This window comes from Panthera pardus, unplaced genomic scaffold (genome assembly GCF_024362965.1).
Source record: "Panthera pardus isolate Hobbes unplaced genomic scaffold, ASM2436296v1 HiC_scaffold_17, whole genome shotgun sequence".
Taxonomy (NCBI): Eukaryota; Metazoa; Chordata; class Mammalia; order Carnivora; family Felidae; genus Panthera; species Panthera pardus.
The window spans coordinates 8,886,737-8,905,889 of record NW_026526732.1 but is presented as its reverse complement, the minus strand read 5'-3'; the positions used below and the strand labels follow the sequence as shown (position 1 = coordinate 8,905,889).

The window sequence follows — 19,153 nt, the reverse complement described above, 5'->3', positions numbered from 1 at the left end:
TAGACTTTTGTGGGGGAAGGTAGAAATCAATGTGAGGGAAGCGTGATGGATTGATTGGCAGGGAGGATGTGAGGAGCCTCCTCCCAAAACAAGTCAGCTTGAGTTTGGCTTAACTGGAGTGGAAATTAGCAGAGAAAACAGTGAAGAGGCAAATTGCAGATTGTTTTTCTAAAACCTGAACTTTATTATTTATTATTTTTTATTTTAGAGAGAGAGAGAACTTGAGCGTGGGAGAGGGGCAGAGAGAGAGAGAGAGAGAATCCCAAGCAAGCTCCACATTCAGCGCGGAGCTCAGGGCAGGGCTCGAACCCACAGACTGTGAAATCATGACCTGAGCCAAAATCAAGAGTCGGTCACTCAACTGACTGAGCCATTCAAGCACCTCTAAAACCTGAACTTTAAAATATGGAATTACAACAAAGCACAGTAAATCAAGTCCAACCGTTGTTTGGTCCTGTTTCAGTGGATAGCTAGCTAAATGTTAAGGATTTTTGTGAGAATTTAAACTTCAGGCAATGACTCCCAAACTTTTTCATGCCACATGCTAATTTTACGTCCCACCAGCAGGTGAGCAGAGGCAGGGAAGGCCGACTGGCCCATGCAGACCTCGTGTGGCCCTCTCCCAGAGCAGAGGGGAGCAGTGTGGGGGCATCACTGTGACTATTTGGGGCACACGGGTGGAACGCTTGGACTTACTCATTTACTTAGGAGAAGTTTTCCCTAAAGGTTGAAAGGGTCAGGTTTATCCTGATGCAAAATGTAAACCAGTGACTCCAAATGAACGATCTCCTTGCACACAGTGATCTGGCAGCAGTAGAAGGAAAAAACCTTATCTGTGAGGCTCAAGTGGTCGTAATTCATGACTTGGCTCCTTGCGATGCTCAGTTCCTGTTGCTTGCACGGCTTGTTCCCTTCCTGATCACCTGCCCTGTTTCTGGCAGAGATGGGTGACCTCGGCAGGCATGCGTGCAAGTGTGTGTGTATGTGTCTGTACACGTGTGTGTGTAAGGAGGGAAGAAAAGGTAGGTGACCCTTCTCAGCAGCTCTGAAATTATGCCACCCAGATGGCTAGCTGCTTAGCCTTCTTGTCTGGTTGGTTTGACTCCTGCTCACAGCCACCTTCCGTTCTAAAGACAGACGGAGTACTAACTCTGGAAGGTAAGTATTTTATGCATGGAAACTTCTGTTTAATTCAAACATGAATTAAACTGTGCTGGGGCTCAAGGACACATCTCTGTTATTTAAAGCAAAGCAAACATGAAAAATGTCATTGCTTGGTATTTTCTGGAAATCAGTGATGTGGCATGAGCCTTGGATTGAGCTGTCTCTGATGAAAAGGTCCAACTCATTAGAATCACTCTGCTCTCTGACCTTCCCACCCACCTCACACCTCCCACTGCTCCCGCCCACTTTCAACATGAGCTGGTGTCCAGAAATGATACGATCCCAGTAAAGCCGGCGGGGGTGGGGGGGTGGGGGTATGAAGCAGGGGGTTTTCGGCCCTTGGTGATGGCCAACAAAATGTTAGGGAGGGGGTCAGGATAAGAAAACGGGGACTCAACCCACAGGAGCTGGGAACTAGAACCCCTTGCTCTGTTTATAAATGTCTTTTGGCTTCCTCTGAGTTGACCTGGAAAAATGCTTGATTATTTCTATATATTTGAGAGATAATAACTCACTCGTGTGGAGCACAGTTTTGTCTGTCTGGTTACACCGATCAGAGCCACAGACACCCATACACTGTCTAACCTAGAGACTGTGCTTTCAGATGCCTGGGAGGCCAGGCAGGGAGAGTGAAGGGGTGAAGTGTGTGATCTGGAGCAGTGGCTACCGTGGGAAATGGCAGAAGCCGTTTTATGCCCCAACGGGCAGCCCACTGGTACCACGTAGGCAAGCAGTCCCAGTGTTACTGCCAATTTAAAAGGCCAGTGAGCCAAAATTCTATTAATTGTCAACTACTTCTAAGCAGTTATTTGTGCATTATTTAAATTTATTGGGGCGCCTGGGTGGCTCAGTCAGTTGAGCGTCTAACTCTTGATTTCAGCTTAGGGTATGATCTCGAGGTCTGTGAGTTGGAGCCCCGCATTGGGCTCTGCACCGACAGTGGGGAGCCTACTCGGGATTCTGTCTCTCCCTCTCTCTCTGACCCTCCCTCGCTCATACTCTCTCTCTCAAAATAAATAAATAAACTTAAAAAAAAATGTTTATTTATTTAAGCATAATTCTCTGACCTCTGACCCTCTTCATCGTAGTCACCTGCAGATTTAGAGCACGTGAAGACATCTGGATGATACAGAGTCTCTGGCAATTTGGGCAAAATAATTGAATATTTTTAATATGATGTTATAAGCCATACTGAGAGTAACAGATCTAAACCTGTCAGATAATTAATCATTTGAGCTTTAAAAAACAACGGGCACATAGCTAATGTGACCAGTAAAAGGAAGTGGGTAAAGTTTCTTTTTCTAGAAGTCATCTCTGCCAAGTGCTATTCCACATTTAATTTCGGTGGAGACACTATTTTCCTTGTCCTTCTCTTTTCTCTGCTACTTCCCCTAAATGCACCCCCCCACCACCACTTTTGTGCATTTCTTTGAGATCCCAGAAAACAGGCCGTGGCTGGGGCTTTGGCTCCCCTACACACACAGAGCCGATCTGAGTGATGTCATGAAAAAAGCACCTCGAGTTAACCGTGTTTCACAACACAGTGCCTCTGTGCTCACACCCTGGGGGAAATTTTCAAAACGCACTGAAATAGGAAACAAGTGATGTAGCAAATACTACCTGGTGAACGGAAATAAGTTTGCCCTTTGCCTTTCCACACAGTGGTGAATTTCCAGTGGAGAGCCAGATGGTGGCTTCCCACAGAGAAAGTGCTAGCTGGCCACATGCTGCTCCCAGGGGCCCCTGATGCGGGTAAGGAGCACATGTGCTGAGCGCCCCGCAGAGCCTGGCCTGAATCCACTTGACTGGGAAGGGAAGAACGCCAGGGTATCCTGGGAGTCTGGTCAGCATGCTCACACCTGCCATTTCCTGGGAAGGAGCCAGGAAATACTTAACTCCAGTCCTACTTCCTCAGTAGGATCCCCTCCCATTTGTCTGTGGGTTTGGCAGAAAGGAAGGGAGGACGGTGACGTGTCAGGGGTTCTCTGAGTTACTGGTTCTCTTTGCAAAAGGGAAACAGTGCTGGTACATTGACTTGAGCAGTAGCAAGCCTGAGCCTTCGTAGGGGGTGGGGTTTGGCTGCGAGAAGCAGGTCCTCTGGGTCACATGACCTGTGTCACCTGCATTTGGAGTCACTTTGTGGGGAGTCACGGGGCACACAGCTCTTTCTCCTGGCAATTTTTTTTAAGTTTATTTATTTATTTTGAGAGAGGCAGAGAGCGTTAGTGGAGGGACAGAGAGAGACGGAGAGAGAGAGAATCCCGAGCAGGCTCTACACTGTCAGTGCACAGCCTGACGCAGGGCTCGAACTCACGAACCGTGAGATCATGACCTGAGCACGAACCAAAGGCCGGACCCTTAACCGACTGAGCCACCCAGGCACCCGCTGGCAAATGTTTTAATGTAGGTTCCTGCTGAAGTCCATGGGCAAGCCTCACTGCCCAACACTGAGGTTTCATTGTGGCTCATCTCTGCACATTCTTTCCTGTTTGGGTCCTATTGACCCAACCTTGTCATGAGTTACCATTTCCTTCCATGGGGCTGACGTTCTTGAGGGCCTGCCGTGTGTCAGGTTCATCTCTTTACACTCATTCTCTTTAATTCTCATTCCACTCCTGTACAGTTAAGCCCATTTTACAGATAATAAAACTGAGGCTCAGGGATGTTACGTAACCTGCAGGTCACATACCTACCAAGTGGCAGAGTTGAGGGCTGAGGTCAGGACTTTTCCTTCTCCAAATGTCTGAATTCTCATTTACCCCTTTCCTTGTTACCTTAGTTGCTATTGCTGAGTTCCAAGCTCTTGTGGCATGTTGCCTACATTATGTCAATATTTCTGACAGTTTCCTTTCCAGAGATCTTAACACCCTCAATTTTCTGTCACCCTCCATCCTCCGCATCACTGTCTGGGGGGAGGGTGTTTAAAAATGCGTAAGTTTAAACCATCTCAGGCTGAAAATCCTGTAGGGCTCTCACGGCCTTCTGAGCTTCTCAGGGCTCCGTGTGGACCACCCTGGCCCTCTCCTGCTGTTTGCTGGGACACGCCCTCCGCGTTCACCCAGGGACTGCTTGCAGTCTGGATTGGCTGTCTCCCTGCAAACCTCTGTCATCTAGTCACCTACTTGCCAGTCTGTATTCGCTGCTGCGGTGCAGATTTGTTTCTACTCCCCCCAGCAGTGTGCGTGGAGAAAATACACAAGGAACAGTATATGAATGAAGCATTCGAACTTGGGTTGAACCACATTTGAACTTGTATGTGTGTTGCTTAATTTGCTTTCGACTGAGGTCCTCTGGATTTATCTTGTCCTTTACTGGCTCATCCCCCACAATCAGTTGGAAGCCAGGGGCAGAGTCATGGAGTGATGGGGAAAAGCAGTGGCTGGTGGAGCCTCAGGGAGCCGGAACCACCCTCGGCCCGACTCTGGGGCAGACACAGTGGCGTCAAGAGGGAAGAGTGCCAGCCAGTGCTCTGGGAGTTTCTGATCCAACCTGGAATTATACTCAGGGCCCTTTTCCTTCCTTGTCCATTCTGAACTCGTCTAACAAATGAATGAATGAATGAATGAATGAATAAATGGTATTTATGATACCTTACAACAAATGACAGACACCATTCTCTCCCCCTTGGGTCTCTCTCTCTCTGTCTCTCTCTCTCTCTCTCTCTCTCTCTCTCTTTTAATTTAAAATTTTGTTTTGGGGTTATAGTAGAAAGCTGGTTGCTTTTCCTGGGATGTTATCATTAGTTCTCCAATGGTTTCTCTAATAGTAACGCATGGCTTTTCGGAAGGCTTAGAGTTCGGAGTACTTTTCACCCACATCACCTCCCTCGATTTGACTTCTTGTCTACCCTGGGGATCCGGCAGCCCTATTTACAGATGGGAGACTGAGGCTCGGGGGTGGGGAACAGGAGGAAGGGGTGAACGGCCAGGGTAGAGGCTCCAGACCTTAAGTGTTCCATGTGAACTCGCACCTTCTCTGTTGTGTTTGTTTACTGTGTCGATGTCTTTATAGATCATCATCTAAGAGCCTCCCACTTGCATGACAGCCGTGGATGGAATGTTCTGTTCAGACACTGTTAGCTGAAGGGTTGACTGTGGGCCCAGGGGAAACACGGGCCAGCACAGCCCGAGCCGCCCACACGTGTGTGAGCTGCAGGAAGAGGAAGCAGGACCGCCCCCAGCTGAGCTCCCCGGTCCTGGGCGAGCAGGCTGTGCTGGGCTGGCCTCTCTCAGCGGTGGGTGGTTCCGGGGTGCTGGGTCAGAGAAGGGGGGTGATCCCGAAGGGGCAGAGAGGCGGGGAGACAGAGCCTAGCTGTACCTGTGCCTGTAGGTCCCGGCGGCTGCAGCTGGCTTGGATGCACGTTAGTCTCCAGGAGGATTTCTTCAACGGGCTCCAGGATGAATTTATGCGGGTCTGTTTTGTTTCAGTTTAAATCACATTCTCGAAGGGTTCCATGTCCCCCCACCCCCAATTGTTGAAGATTCACTATTCTATAGGAGGTCCACAAATATACAAATACCGTCCTACCTCCAAAGTGGGGGTGTTTCTCTGTTACCCCCAATTTGTGGTGATAAGAGGTGGTTGTGCTCAGGACGTCAGACAGGTGTCCTGCTGCCCCCTGCCCAGGCCGCGGTGTCGGGCACGCTGCCCACCGGGAAGCGCTGTTCTCTGCCTGCAGGGTCCCCACCAGGCCTGGCTAACTCCCATTTACTTGTCTGTCAGAACCGGGTGCAGGTTTCATTCACCTCCACACTCCAGCCTCGTTCGACTTCCTGGGGCACCTTCGGGCACCTAGCTCCAAGCCTGTCAGCACCTTGCTCTGGCTCTTACACCTGTCTCGCTGTCCTGGGCTCACTTGTCCACCAGGTGAGCGTCGGGAACACTCGGAGACCGGGGCCATCGTTGCATCCATCTTTGCATCTCAGGGCCTGGCTCTGTGCCAGGTACCCAGAGGGTGCTCAATAAATCTGTTTGACTGACAGCTGGAAGCCAGGCTGCTAAGAGCAGACGTGAAGCTAATTGTGAGCTAAATCGGGTCAGGCTCTCAAAATGTGGTTAGCCTGAGTCACACAGGACTCTTTTTAAATGTCATATGAAAATTGCCACTTGTAGTTTGATGGTGTGGTCACCATGACAAACAGAGCAGAAAACGCAGCCGCTTATTGAGCACCTATTGTATGCAAAGCACTCTACTGAATCCCCTCCTAAGAGAATGTGTAAATTCTGTTCAGTTTGGTCAAGCGCAAACAAAATTTAAGGCCTTGAGCCTTGGTCCCATGACCAGACCAAACAGCATGATGTGTTTTAAGATACACTGCATATCTTAAAATGAAACATCTGGTGACAACGAACAATTGGCAAGGAACCAGGTTCTTCTATGCGCCTTTGGAAGGAAAACAATATGGTCATATGAGTCATGTCATTTGTTGATTAAAGATAGTAGCACTTGAAAACGCCGGGTACATCTGGGTGCTCACACGGAGGCAAAGGTATGAAATTCATCTATGTTACTGGAAGTCAGACACACTTCAATTTCATTTACCTCCTTGAATATCGCTAATCACACAGCTGTCTTCCTCAAGACCCACCATCATTTGACTCTTCTATAAACTGGATTCCCATTCATAATTTTTCTCATCCTTCCCTATTGTGGCGATAGCTTGTGATAGATTGTATATATATGTATATATATACACACACACGTGTATATATACGTATATATATGTGTGTGTGTATATATATGTACATATATATACATATATATACGTATATATGTGTATATATATATATACTTTGAAAGCTTAATTTCAAGTTTTACCCACTGAAGTCGATTATAAAAATCACAGTATTTGGATTCATATATTCGGTTCCCAGCCAGTAAATTTGCACCATCTCCAACCACACCTCTCGAAGGGCTCCTGGTGACACCCCCTTCTCCCTGTGACATGTGGGCATCTTTTCTCTAGTGGCCTTCACAGGTAACAGATACTGTGTGGGGATGCTGTGGTCCGCACCAGGTGTGTTTGTCTTCTGTAGGCCAACTGTATTACTTGGGATTTTGATCAAGTTTCCTTTATGTTTGGGGAACTGCCCATTGAAGAAAATAAGCTCCCATCACTTTCCCAGAGAAGTTTTCCATCACCTTTTAACTCCCCACTGCTTGTGCACAGACATCTGTGACTGAGGGTCACTGACCACAATTAAGGTCCCAGCTCAGTGATGCTCAAGTAAGCCCCTGAATATAGTATGATGCTCTCTGCTCTGCTCCTGGCCATTGTTGATCCTCCCTGCCTCCCTCTCCGCTTTTCCTCCAGTCCTGATCACAGCATACACAGCCTGCTGAGTGCTAGCTAGCACTGCTTCTGGGGGATGGGGTCTCAGGGGAGTCCAGGCCATGTCTGCAATGGTCCCCCAAGCCTTTCCTGCTCTGCCATTTCTCCCCCATGCTTTAACAAAAGTCACAACATCAAACCTGGGATTCAAAGGCACCCATCAGTATAACAGCAGTGTTATGCTCATTCTCAAAGATAAGAGACAGTGAGGGAAACTCCTAGTTGCCATCGACTGCTGTGGCTTCCTTTGAAATGTCTACAGCAGATGTGTAAAAGCAGAACCCACTTGTCTCTAACCACTGGGCTTTTACATTCAGGAAGCAGGAGAGGGAACAGTAAGCAGGGACCCTATGGGCTCTGCAAGCAGCAGCCAGGCCTCCCGCACGACTTGGGGACACTCCTGCAAGTGTGCCTGGGAGGACCTGAGTTCTGTGTGTCTGAGGCAGCATGGAATGTGGCTTTGTGCATGAGCATGGGGTCTGGGGGCAGGAGAGAGACCACAGTGTGATCACAGGTGGCTTTGTCCATGGCTGGAGAGGCCCCCGTTTGGTCATTCTCCCAAGAGGCTTGGCCATGCTCTTTTAGGTTCCTCTAATCCCACTTCATGTCACGAGTTTTAGGTAAGACCCAAGACTGGCTCAGACCCAGTCTGAGCTGATATCCCCGTTCTTATGATCGGTATGGCAAGTTACCCAGCCTTCCGGAGTCTCACTGGGACAATAGCTGTACCTACTCCCTGAGGCAGGTGTGGAGGAAGTAACGATGCAATGTGGCGATGGTGAGCAGCATCTGGCCTTTGGGAAATGCCAGTAACTGGTAGCTCTTCCAAGCTTTTGTTCTGCCCACGTTCCTCCTGGCGTGAGTGAGAGCCTTGGGGAGAGGGATACGGATGCTCCCCCATTTGGGGGCCAAGTCCATAAAGAAAAGATTACATTTAAACAACACTTTAGATTGACAACTTTTCATCTGTGAACTTTTTTTTTTTGTTTTTTGTTTTGTTTTGTTTTGTTTTTCCTGCTCTTCGGTTCTGTTTGGGGGGTACCCACATGATGTCAAGGGAGCAACCTGATTCTTTGTCCCAGTGATGCAGCGTGGCAGGGACCACGCTGATGCCTGCTGCGTGTACTTTATCCTTGTCTCACAATCATGTCTCATGCCCTAGAGAGAGAGAGACCTCGGAGCAGAGGTGAAATGAGGGGACAGGCAGGCAGTGCCTCTGCTTAGAGAGGTCGCTGGCCGAAGAGCTGGGGGCGGGGGTGCGGAGGGGCCAGAACTGGAGAGTTCTCCCTCCTGGTCCTCACTTGGCCTGCCCCCATAATCAGGACCCTTGGTGTCTGGGTGTTCTCCCAAGTGGTGGAGAACTGCAGGTGGCTACGTGCAGAGCAGAGAGACTGAGCGTCTTCTTGGCATCCAGGAATCAGTCTTCCCGAGTGAGGCTGCTCCTACGTTTGTGGTCAAGTTCTGAAAAGGGCCCAGATCTTCTGGGTGTGGCATTAGAGCTCACTGCAAGTAGAAATCCCTAAATATCAGACTTTCTGCAATGCAAAAATCCATTGCGAGGTCAAACAGAAAGTCCATTGTCCGCAGTCATGTTGACCCTACAGGATAAAGGACAAGGGGGGAGGGGTATGTTTCTAGCCTCAGGGAAATTTACAGGGGAAGGAGGAGTCAGGACATGTGTGACCAAAAGGAGGTGGATGGCCAAATTGGGCTGTTGACACAAAATGAACACACCTTTTAGAATCTTTAGAAGTGAGAAAGCAAAGTTTTATTGTAACCCAAGTTTGGACAGCTGCCCCAGAAACATGTACTTCATGGGGAAGAAAGTGCTCTGGAGAAGGTACGGTTCTTACAGAGTTATCTACTTTTTACATCTTGTAAAAGCTCAAGAGATGACAGATTAGCATATAGGCAGGAACTATGGGGTTTTATTGTCAAGGGATGCAGGGAATTGGAATGTGACCCATAGGTCAAGGACGAGATGGTTTTCTTTTAGGCTACTCGTTCACAAAGCAAACATACAATGCGTGTGTGTGTGCATGGCAGTCAGAAATCAGGCTTTTGGTTTGAACAAAGTTTATACACAGTCATGTTGACTTAGAAGGAAATCCAGGGACGCTCGGATGGCTCAGTCAGTTGAGCATCCGACTCTTGGTTTCGGTTCGGGTCATGATCTCATGGTTCGTGGGTTCAAGCCATGCGTTGGGGGGGGGGGCGCTCTATGCTGACAGTGCAGAGGCTGCTTGGGATTCTCTCTCTGCCCTCCTCCTTCTCTCTCTCAAAATAAATAAACATGAGTCCAGTATGTGAGAGCCTGTGTGATTGAACTGGAAAAAAAGGACAAAGGAAGTGGCCTCTAGCCAGCCCTGTTTTCAGGAATGAAGAAGGAGTCTCTTTTTCCTAATCCTGTCTGTGTCCCTGTGACACCTGAACATCGCCTTGCTTAACAGTCTTTGTTTTCCAAGTTTCTGGATAAAAGACAGATAGCCTAATAAGGTGCTCTTATTTATTTATACCTCCCGGCTAATGACTTGATTCATTCTCTTTTCGAAATCAGAGGTTTACATTAGGGGAAAGGGGATGAGTTTTCCGATGCCAAAAACGTGCTTTGCGGGCCAGGAAGGCCTGGCTTCCTCCCAGTCTGGGGCTCAGGTGAGCAGTTCTGGAAGATTCCCCAGAGTCTCATTCATCCTTTCTTTTCCTGCTACCCTTTCCGAAAGCACCCGGCAGGAGCCCAGGGAAGCGCGGCTGGGCAGGGAGGCTGGGGGCATGAGAAAGGCAGCTGACGCTGGGCGGCAGGGTCTAGAGGCCGGATGGACACATCAGACTCCCACGCCACAGCTGTGCCAGCCGTCGCCCTCTGACTCATCAGCCAGATATAGATCACGTCCTTTTCTTTCCTCACACAGTTTCTGAAGCATGGGCTGAGCTTCCGTGCTTTGGACAGTTGAATCACGCTGCTTTGGTGTCGAGCAGACTGTGTTTGCAGAAGAGCAGGTTGGCGCCTTACGCCAGCCCGGGGGTGGCTGGGCCCTGGGTGCCCCCGTCCAGGAAGCGTCCTGCCAGTTTCCCACCTCAGCCTTTCTCAACCTGGCTTCATGACAGTGAATCCTGCTGGGGTCCCTCAAGGCATCAGAGTCTAAAATACCTTGTACCTTGTGCCCTGGGCTGGCATACAGGGTGACTCGGAGGAGAACAGGAATACAGGGATGGCTGAGAACCAGGAGGCTTGGGCTGGAGCAGTAGCACCACCTCCGACTTGCCAGGTGAGCCTGGCCGAATTGCTGAGCTTCGTATGGGGTTTCAGTCTCCTCCTCTGGAAAATGGGCATGGCCTCCGTGTTCTCCTGCTTTTCCTTCCTCCCATCAGGAATATGACATAAGTCAGTTTTCTAAGCCTTGTCTCTTAGGAAATGAAATACTTTATCTTGGGGGCACCTGGGTGGCTCAGTCAGTTACTCATCTGGCTCTTGGTTTCGGCCCAGGTCATGATCTCACAGTTCGTGAGTTCGAGCCCTGAGTTGGGCTCTGTGCTGCTTGGGATTCTCTCTCTCTCTCCTTCCCTCTCTGCCCCTCCCCACTCTCTATCTCTCTGTCTCTCTCAAAATAAATGAATAAACTTAAAAAAAAAAAGGAAATACTTTATTTTCTTATAATAAGAAATGAAAATGTCAGAAACCAGTTGGAGATTTCAGGGTCAGGTGAAGGGTTACAGGAAGCCCTGTAGTTCACCCTATCTCTTTATCTAACAACTTCTTGCATTTAAAAAATACCTGGCCCTGTGCTGGTAGGTTCTGGGGGGTAGAAAACAGAATAAAAGGACATGGTCTTTGCCTTGGGGACATATTATCTGATGGAGGATGTAGATAATGTTCAAGTCAGGTCAACAGCTTATCAGGCGTTAGATAGATTCACTCAAATGCTATTTCTGAGACAATAATACTTTACATTTTAAAGAAGTAGTAGCTGGAATATTTTGAGGACAAAGAAAGGAGAGTAACCCTTCACCCCACCGCACCCTGAAATCTCCCACCTGGTTTCTGATATGTTCATTTCCTTTCATAAGAAATAAAGAATTTCATTTCATAAGAGACAAGGCTTAGAAAACTGACTTAAGCTAATATCATATTCCTGACAGGAGCGAGGAAAAGCAGAACACACAAGGCATGCCCATTGTACAGATGAGGAGACTGAAACTCCATACAAATTTTCAGCATTTTTGGCCAAGCTCCCCTGCAAGTCTCCCAGGGGCACCTCGGCTTTTCCATCATACATAGAGCAGGTGGCCCAGAATCTCATGGAATACTAAATGAGTAAAGTCAACTGTGGTGAAAAAATGTAACACATGCTGTCGAGAGAATGGAAAGGACCCAAGACCCAGACAATGCACACTTCCTACATAAGACATGACTGTGAGAGCTTTCGCTTGTCATAGTTTGGTTACAGCATTGGAGAAAATGGCTCATCACGTCAAACCCATGGGCAAGGTCACATTTTAAATGGGAATTTTTTTTTTTTGTCTATGGTGGAGATTAAGGGGCCAACCATTCACTCTTGCACGCCTATAAATTCCTGGCCCTTCTCTGGTCATTCCATAGTCAGCATCTACTGAGCTCATTCAGGACTCTGCACTGACTCCTTCATGGGGCACAAACAAGGCATGTCCCCGAGTCCCATGTCTCGGGCTGCTACCTGAAAAGTGCCTGACAGGTGACATTGGAGATAGTCCCTGACTGGAAAAGCCAGTTGGAGATGCTCAGCAGAGAAGTTTGCTGGACTAGAGAAATCAGGGAAGGCTTCCTAGAAGAGGTGGATTATGAGCCGGGCCTACAAATCCAGCAGAATTGGGGCAGGTGGTCCACAGTGTGGGAGTGGGCATGCTCAGGTCCAGGGGATAGGTCAACAACCTGGCTAGAGGAGGCAACGGGGGACACACTGCAAGGAAAGTGATTTCGTGTGGACCATGTCCCTGTTAGGAGATGACCACAGCAGCTAGGCTAGGTGGATGTATTTCAGCGAATCCTGGAACGAAAATCGATACGTGCACCACCAGCTACAAACCCAGCTTCCTTATCTCCTATGTCCCTGCCCACCTCCCCTTCTGCTCTGCCATGTACACCTTGGCACCTTTGCCTTTTCCAAACAGGTGGTGGGTAGAGAGAGAGGCCCAGTGGAACTTGCCAAATGTCCTCCTGTGTAACTTATTTCAGAGGACCATGTGGTGACCTTTAAAACCCGAGGTTTTTTTGACATTTATAAACACACCTCTGCCCCCAGCCCCAAACTGAATTCTGTATTCCTGGGCTGATTCTGGAAGGTAAATCGTCACAGCCCTGGAGGTTGGGTGCCTCCTATTGGTGAGAGTTGGTAATGACAGCATCCCAATGGTCATTTTCCAGACTTCTCCAGGGTGAGAGCCAGGTGGACAGGGACCTCCAGTAGGTCGCTGCTGATATTCCACGACTACTTCCTGTGTGCCAGGAGCTTTCCTGGGTCTTATACAGACTCACTCATTTTCCCCTCTTAGTGAGGTTGGTACTGTTATTGTCCCGCATTAGCCATGAGGAAACTGGAGCCCAGAGAAGTTAAGAATGTGTGTAAGTTTACACAGCCAGCCGTCAGCCAAGGTGTGCCTGCTGACACGGGACTGACTCTTAGATAGAATGTGGGATGTGCAGGAGCTCTTAGTGATACTAATGTGTATTGTGGTGATGCTGTTTTTTTAATGTTAAAACTCAGTTGTTTTGAAAGGTGCAAATTACTCAACTGAACAAACTTTTAATATCTACTGTCTGGGAGTTCCCAGGGGGATACTATGAAATGAAAGACAATGTTATAATAACAAGGTTACAGTAACTCACACTGAGGTAGCAACAATAAGACATGTATTCAGATAATCATAACCCAGAGAATGTTCCAGAAGAATACTATGAATGCTCTAGGAACGTGGAGAGGAAACATGATTTTGGCATGGTAAGGGCTGGTGGAAGCAGCAATTCAGGTCTGATAGAACTTCCTGGAAGAGTTCTGGGCTGACAATGGAGTCGGTGGAGGAGATGGCGGGGTGGGGGCGGGGGAAACATGGTTGTCGGAGGGATTAGTGCTAGCGAAGGCAGTGAGGCCAGAAAGCAGAGGGTGTTGGCAAGGCCAATTGATGAGTGAGGCTGTTTGGAGCTTAAGTGGGAGAAATTTAGGTAAGATTGGGAAATAAAGATGGATCGGATCACTAGGGAGTTAAGGATTTCAAGTTATATTGTATCATATGAAAGTTTTGGATCAAGAGAGTGGTGATGGGATACATAAATGTTTGTTGGTGCAAACAAAATCGTGACCAGAACCAACTTTACGGAAAGGTGGAATGTACCTAAATAGCAGGTAACGTTTGCAAAGACCCTCAAAGGATACTATAGATAGAGCACACACATCTACACCTTTGTCTGACCAGCGCTGACCAGCACACCTGTCTCCAAATCCCCCCCACCAACCTGACACCATAGCTGGATTCCAACCCTGAGCGCTCAGCAAGACAAAGGTTTGAATATCAAGAAGGCCTCAATTAAACTGCATATAGTTGCTTGGGAAGGCAGGTAAGACAGGAGCCATGAACACATTAATAAGGATAGTAATGATATCTGCTAATATTTATTAATCACTCTTTGTGGGGGCACTGTTCTTGGTGTGTTACAAAGTCTATCTCATTTCGTCTTGCCCATAATCCTTTGCAGTAGGTATGATTATTATCCCACTTACCAAGGAGAAAATCAAGCCCAGACAATCTGTATGAATAGCAAATGGTAGAGCTGGAATTCAGTCCTGGGGGTTTAACTGCCATATAGGTTTATCAGAATACTTGGCCATTAACTATCAACTAGTAATGGAAGCAGGACCATGAGGTAAGTGACACAGGCAGGCACATTTTGAAAGGACACAGACAAAGTCCAGAATATGATGACACTTTGAAGGGAGGTTTGATGTCAGAGAGCAGCAGGGAGCCTGGGCTGTCTTATCACATGCAGTGTGCATGCAGCATGTGGGCATATAAACTTACGCCAAGGTCACAGACCTTCCGGACCCTGAATTCAGGGGGCGGAACCACATTAGTGTTAGTCATTGCTGCGTTCTCAGTGTCTTGCTCTGATCAACAAGTCTTGGGGTGAAATTTTATTTGGTCTAGTTCAATTGGATATTTTTTTTTCTTAAAAATCTAGTTGGCAGGGACGCACAAGACCCAATGTATGCAGTCTCACAAGAGACTCACTTCGGCTTTAATGACAGGCTCGAAGTGAAGGGATGGAAAAAGATATTTCACATAAGTGGAAATCAAAGGGGAACAGGGATGGCTATATGTATATCAGACAAAATAGAGTTTGACTCAAAAATCATAATAAGAGGCAAAGAAGTTCTTTATATACTGATAAAGGGGTCAATTCATCAGGAATATTTAACAATAATAAATATAGATGCATCCTGGGGCACCTGGCTGGCTCAGTTGCAAGAGTACGTGACTCTTGATCTCGGGGTTCAAGCCCTATGTTGGGTGGAGAGATTACTAAACAAACAAAACAAACAAATATATATGCGTTTAACATCAAAACGTGTAGATATATTAATCAAATACTAACAGATCTGAAGGCAGAAATAGATTACAATATGATAAAAGTAGGGATGTCAATACTCCACTTTCCACACAGATAGATCATTCAGACAGAAAATAAATAAGGAAAGTTTGGACTTGAACTATACTTTAGATCAAATGGACCTAACAGACCTATATAGAACATTCCATCCAACAGGAGAATGCACATTCTTCTCAAGTACACACAGAACATTCTCCAGGATAGATCATATATTAGGTGTCAAGTCTTAGCAAATTTAAGAAGATTGAAATCACACCAAGTAGCTTTCCAACCACAACTGTACAAAACTAGGAATTGATAACAGGTGAAAAACTGAAAAATCTACAAGTATGTGGAGATTAAACAACAGGTTTCTGAACAACCAATGGGTCAAAAAAGAAATCAACTGGGAAATTTAAAAAATGTTGAAACACAAAAATGGAAACACAACATAACCAAAACTTTTGGGATACAGATAAAGCAGTTCTGAGGAATTTTATAGTGATAATTGCTTACATTAAGAAAAGGAAAAATTTAAATAAGCAACCTAACTTTATACCTTAGGCAACTAAAAAAACAAATGGAGCCCAAAGTTAGAAGAAGGAAGGAAATAATAAAGACCAGATCAGCAATCAATGAAATGGAGTCCAGAAAAACAATAGAAAAGATCAATGAAGCCAAGAGCTGGTGTTTTGCTTTCTTTTGTTTTTTAAAGTTTATTTATTTATTTTGAGAGAGACTGTAAGTGGAGAAGGGGCAGAAAATGAGAGACAGAATCCTAAGCAGGCTCTGCGATGTCAGTGCAGATTCTGACATGGGGCTCAACCTCACAAATGGTCAGATCATGACCTGAGCCGAGATTAAGAGCCTAACCAACTGAGCCAACCAGGTGCCTCTAAGCTGGTTTTTTGAAAAGACAACAAAACTGACAAACATTTACCTAGACTTACCAAGAATAAAAAGGGCAAGGACTCAAATTATAAACGACAGAAGTGATATTACAACTGATACCACAGAATTAAAAACGATCTTAAGAGACTATCATGACCAATTCTATGCTAGTAAATTGGACAACCTACAAGTAATGGATAAAAGTCCGAGAAGCATAGAACCTACCAAGCTGAGCTCAGGATGTAGCCGTGGAGAGGCCAGAGGACCAGCCTCCAAAGCAGCAGCCAGAGTGGAGGCCCCTCTTGCCCTGCCTTGGGCAGTGTTGTTCCCCGCACTTTTCTTGAAGGATGGGCTGGCAGATGGAATGATCCGCTGAAAGATGAATGGAGAACAGTGAAAGTAAGATATGGCCTGGGGGAACCAACGAGACGTGCTTCTCAAATTGAGGTTGCGGGATCCACAGCGTCACTAAGAGACTCTCTAGGAAGATTCGGACACTGTCTAAACAGACCCTCCAGATGATTGTGGTGGCAGATGTCTGAGAGCCATGGAACTGAGGCCCCACCTTGTCACAGCAGTCCTGAAGACAGCATCCTTGCAGATGGGTCCATTCACACCTGTTTGCTGGCCCCAATGGGCCCTCAACATCAGGGGAAGCCAGGCCTCCCTCCCAGTGGTAGCCCAACAAGAAGTGAAAGCTGGCCATTCATTATGGATTGTTCTTTCTCCAGCTGGATTGCCTGCCATTGGATGCAGGAAGTTCTTTTGAAAAAGCTTCTTCTCAGGCAGGATTTCCCCTAGAGTCAGAAATCAAGCTAACCGTGTTGATAGGCAGGTAAAAAAGATGAACTTCCCACTCTAGTGCATTTCATTTACCTTCATCTTTTCTGTATTAGTTCTCTCTTGAATTACCTCTGCAAAGGGAAGTTCAAGAGTCAGACTCTCTCCCCAGCATTGAGGATATTCTTTGTTGCTTTCTTTTTTTATGCTTATTTATTTTTGAGAGAGAGAGAGAGAGAGAGAGAGAGCAAGCAGGGGAGGGGCAGAGAGAGCGGGAGACACAGAATTCGAAGGAGGCTCCGGGCTCTGAGCTGTCAGCACAGAGCCCGATGCAGGGCTTGAACTCACGAACTATAAGATCATGAAGCTGAAGTCAGACACTTAATCTCCCAGGTGTACCTAAAAAAAAAAATTTCTTTTTAATGGAGGATATTCTTCACTTCTGAAATGGGAATTTTGCTTCTGTATACTAATGCTGAGGTCAGTCATAGAGATTCAGGTTTAAAAATTTAAATTAGTTTTTAAGTCTCCCTAATAAAACAATAATAATTCTTTAAATATCTGTTGATAAAAACACAATACACTTTTAGCACAAAAGATGAATTTTTTATTATGTGTCTGAAGTTACAAATCAGGAATGATATAATTCAAATATATTTAGCTGTTTGTGTTAAAAAAAAGCCACATAATAACAAAAACTAGTATAGATTGAAATAACCCTTATACTCTGTATTTTCTTAATTATGACAGCTTCTACATTTGTTCAAGATGTACGAGAAGGGGATCATTTATTCAGTCTGGACAATGAGTCTGGAATTCTCTTTCATCATCTGTGATTTGCTGGAAGCCAAGTTCCACAGATCTGTTTGCTGCTCTATCCAGTCTTTTCCAATTATCAAATAAGTCACTTCCTCCGTGGTATCTTGTCCTCCCAAGGGAAGCACGGGTTACTGGGAAAAGGGGCTTGTCGTGGTTGCCATCTGTTAGGGACTGAATTGTGCCCCCACCACCCCATTTGCACACTGAAGCCCTAACCCCCAGGACCTCAGAATGTGAATGTATATGGAATTAGAGTCTTTCAAGAGGTGATTAAGTTAACATGAGGTCACATGGGTGGGCCCTAAATCCAATCTGACTGTGCCCTTGTAAGAAGAGGTCAAGACACAGACATGCACAGAGGGAAGACTGTATGCAGACACGGGGGAAGGTGGCCGTCTACAAGCCAGGGAGGGAGGCCTCCGAAGAAACTAAGCCTGTCCACACCTTGATCTCGGACTTGCCAGCCCCTGGAATCATAAGAAAATAAATGTCTGTCATTTCAGCCGCCCCAGCCTGGGGTCCTTTGTCATGGCAGCCTGAGCAGACTCACCCATACCCCATCTGATCTGCTCCCTCCGGCCGTCTTTGTCTGGGAGAACCAGGGCTGTAGGCTTCTTGGGTTTTCCTACATGCTTGCTCATCCCCACATCTGATTTATGAGCCTTGTCTTCTTTGGTGCTTATAGCAGCTACTCCTTGGAATTCTTTGCTGTTTGGATAAGCACAGCCTGCCCATTCCCCTACATGCTAAATAAAAATGCAGTGGTTGACAAGCAGTCCCTGGCACCCCTTTCCTCTCAACCCCTGCTCGGACCTTCCTTGGGCACCATATGCTGTTAGTGGTGGCTTATTTTGTGTGTTGTCCTTTGGTCTCTTGATTGTCTCTCTTTCTTTCTTTCTTTCTTTCTTTCTTTCTTTCTTTCTTTCTTTCTTTCATGTTTATTTTTAAGAGAGACAAACTGTGAGTGGGGGAGTGGACAGAGAGAGAGGGAGACACAGAATCCTAAGAAGCTCTGAGCTGTCAGCACAGAGCCTGATGCAGGGCTCGAACCCACGAACCACGAGATCATAACCTGCCTCAGTCAGAGGCTTAACCGACTGAGCCATCCAGGCACCCCATTTCTCTTTGTTTCTTATCTGAGCCCACAGGGCGGTATCTCCATGTCTAGTGGTGTCCCAGCTGTCCTTCAGCTTGTGGGATGAAATAAGAACGCCCCGTGCCATGAAAATAGAGTGCTGAGTCTCCCATCGTGGTCTGTTGGACACATACATGCACCAGCACACATGTGCAAAGCGTTTCAGTTATGATTTGTGGACCTACCTGCCTCCGTTCCATGACACACAGAATTCTCCTCGGACAGAACGCCTGGTATTTGTGGGTGTACAACCGTTTCTTTTTTGAAAGGATGAAGGGGTATACACTCATCAGGGAATGGAAGTTGATAGAAGGAAAACTATAATTTCCATAGAATGGAACTAGAATTCCAACTAGAATTTAAACATAACCAAACTTTCCTACCCAAAGGACAAAACTTTGTAAGTAAACCAGATCA

The 19,153-nt window shown here is 46.7% G+C and overlaps 1 long non-coding RNA gene across 1 annotated transcript; it reads left to right on the top strand.

Annotated features, from left to right (window-relative positions):
• Positions 1–701: 701 nt before the first annotated feature.
• On the top strand, positions 702–18,418 carry LOC128777618 (uncharacterized). Its single transcript, XR_008422828.1, has 2 exons — positions 702–1,158; positions 17,533–18,418. It is a non-coding gene; the product is annotated as an uncharacterized LOC128777618 (long non-coding RNA).
• The last annotated feature ends 735 nt before the right edge of the window (positions 18,419–19,153 follow it).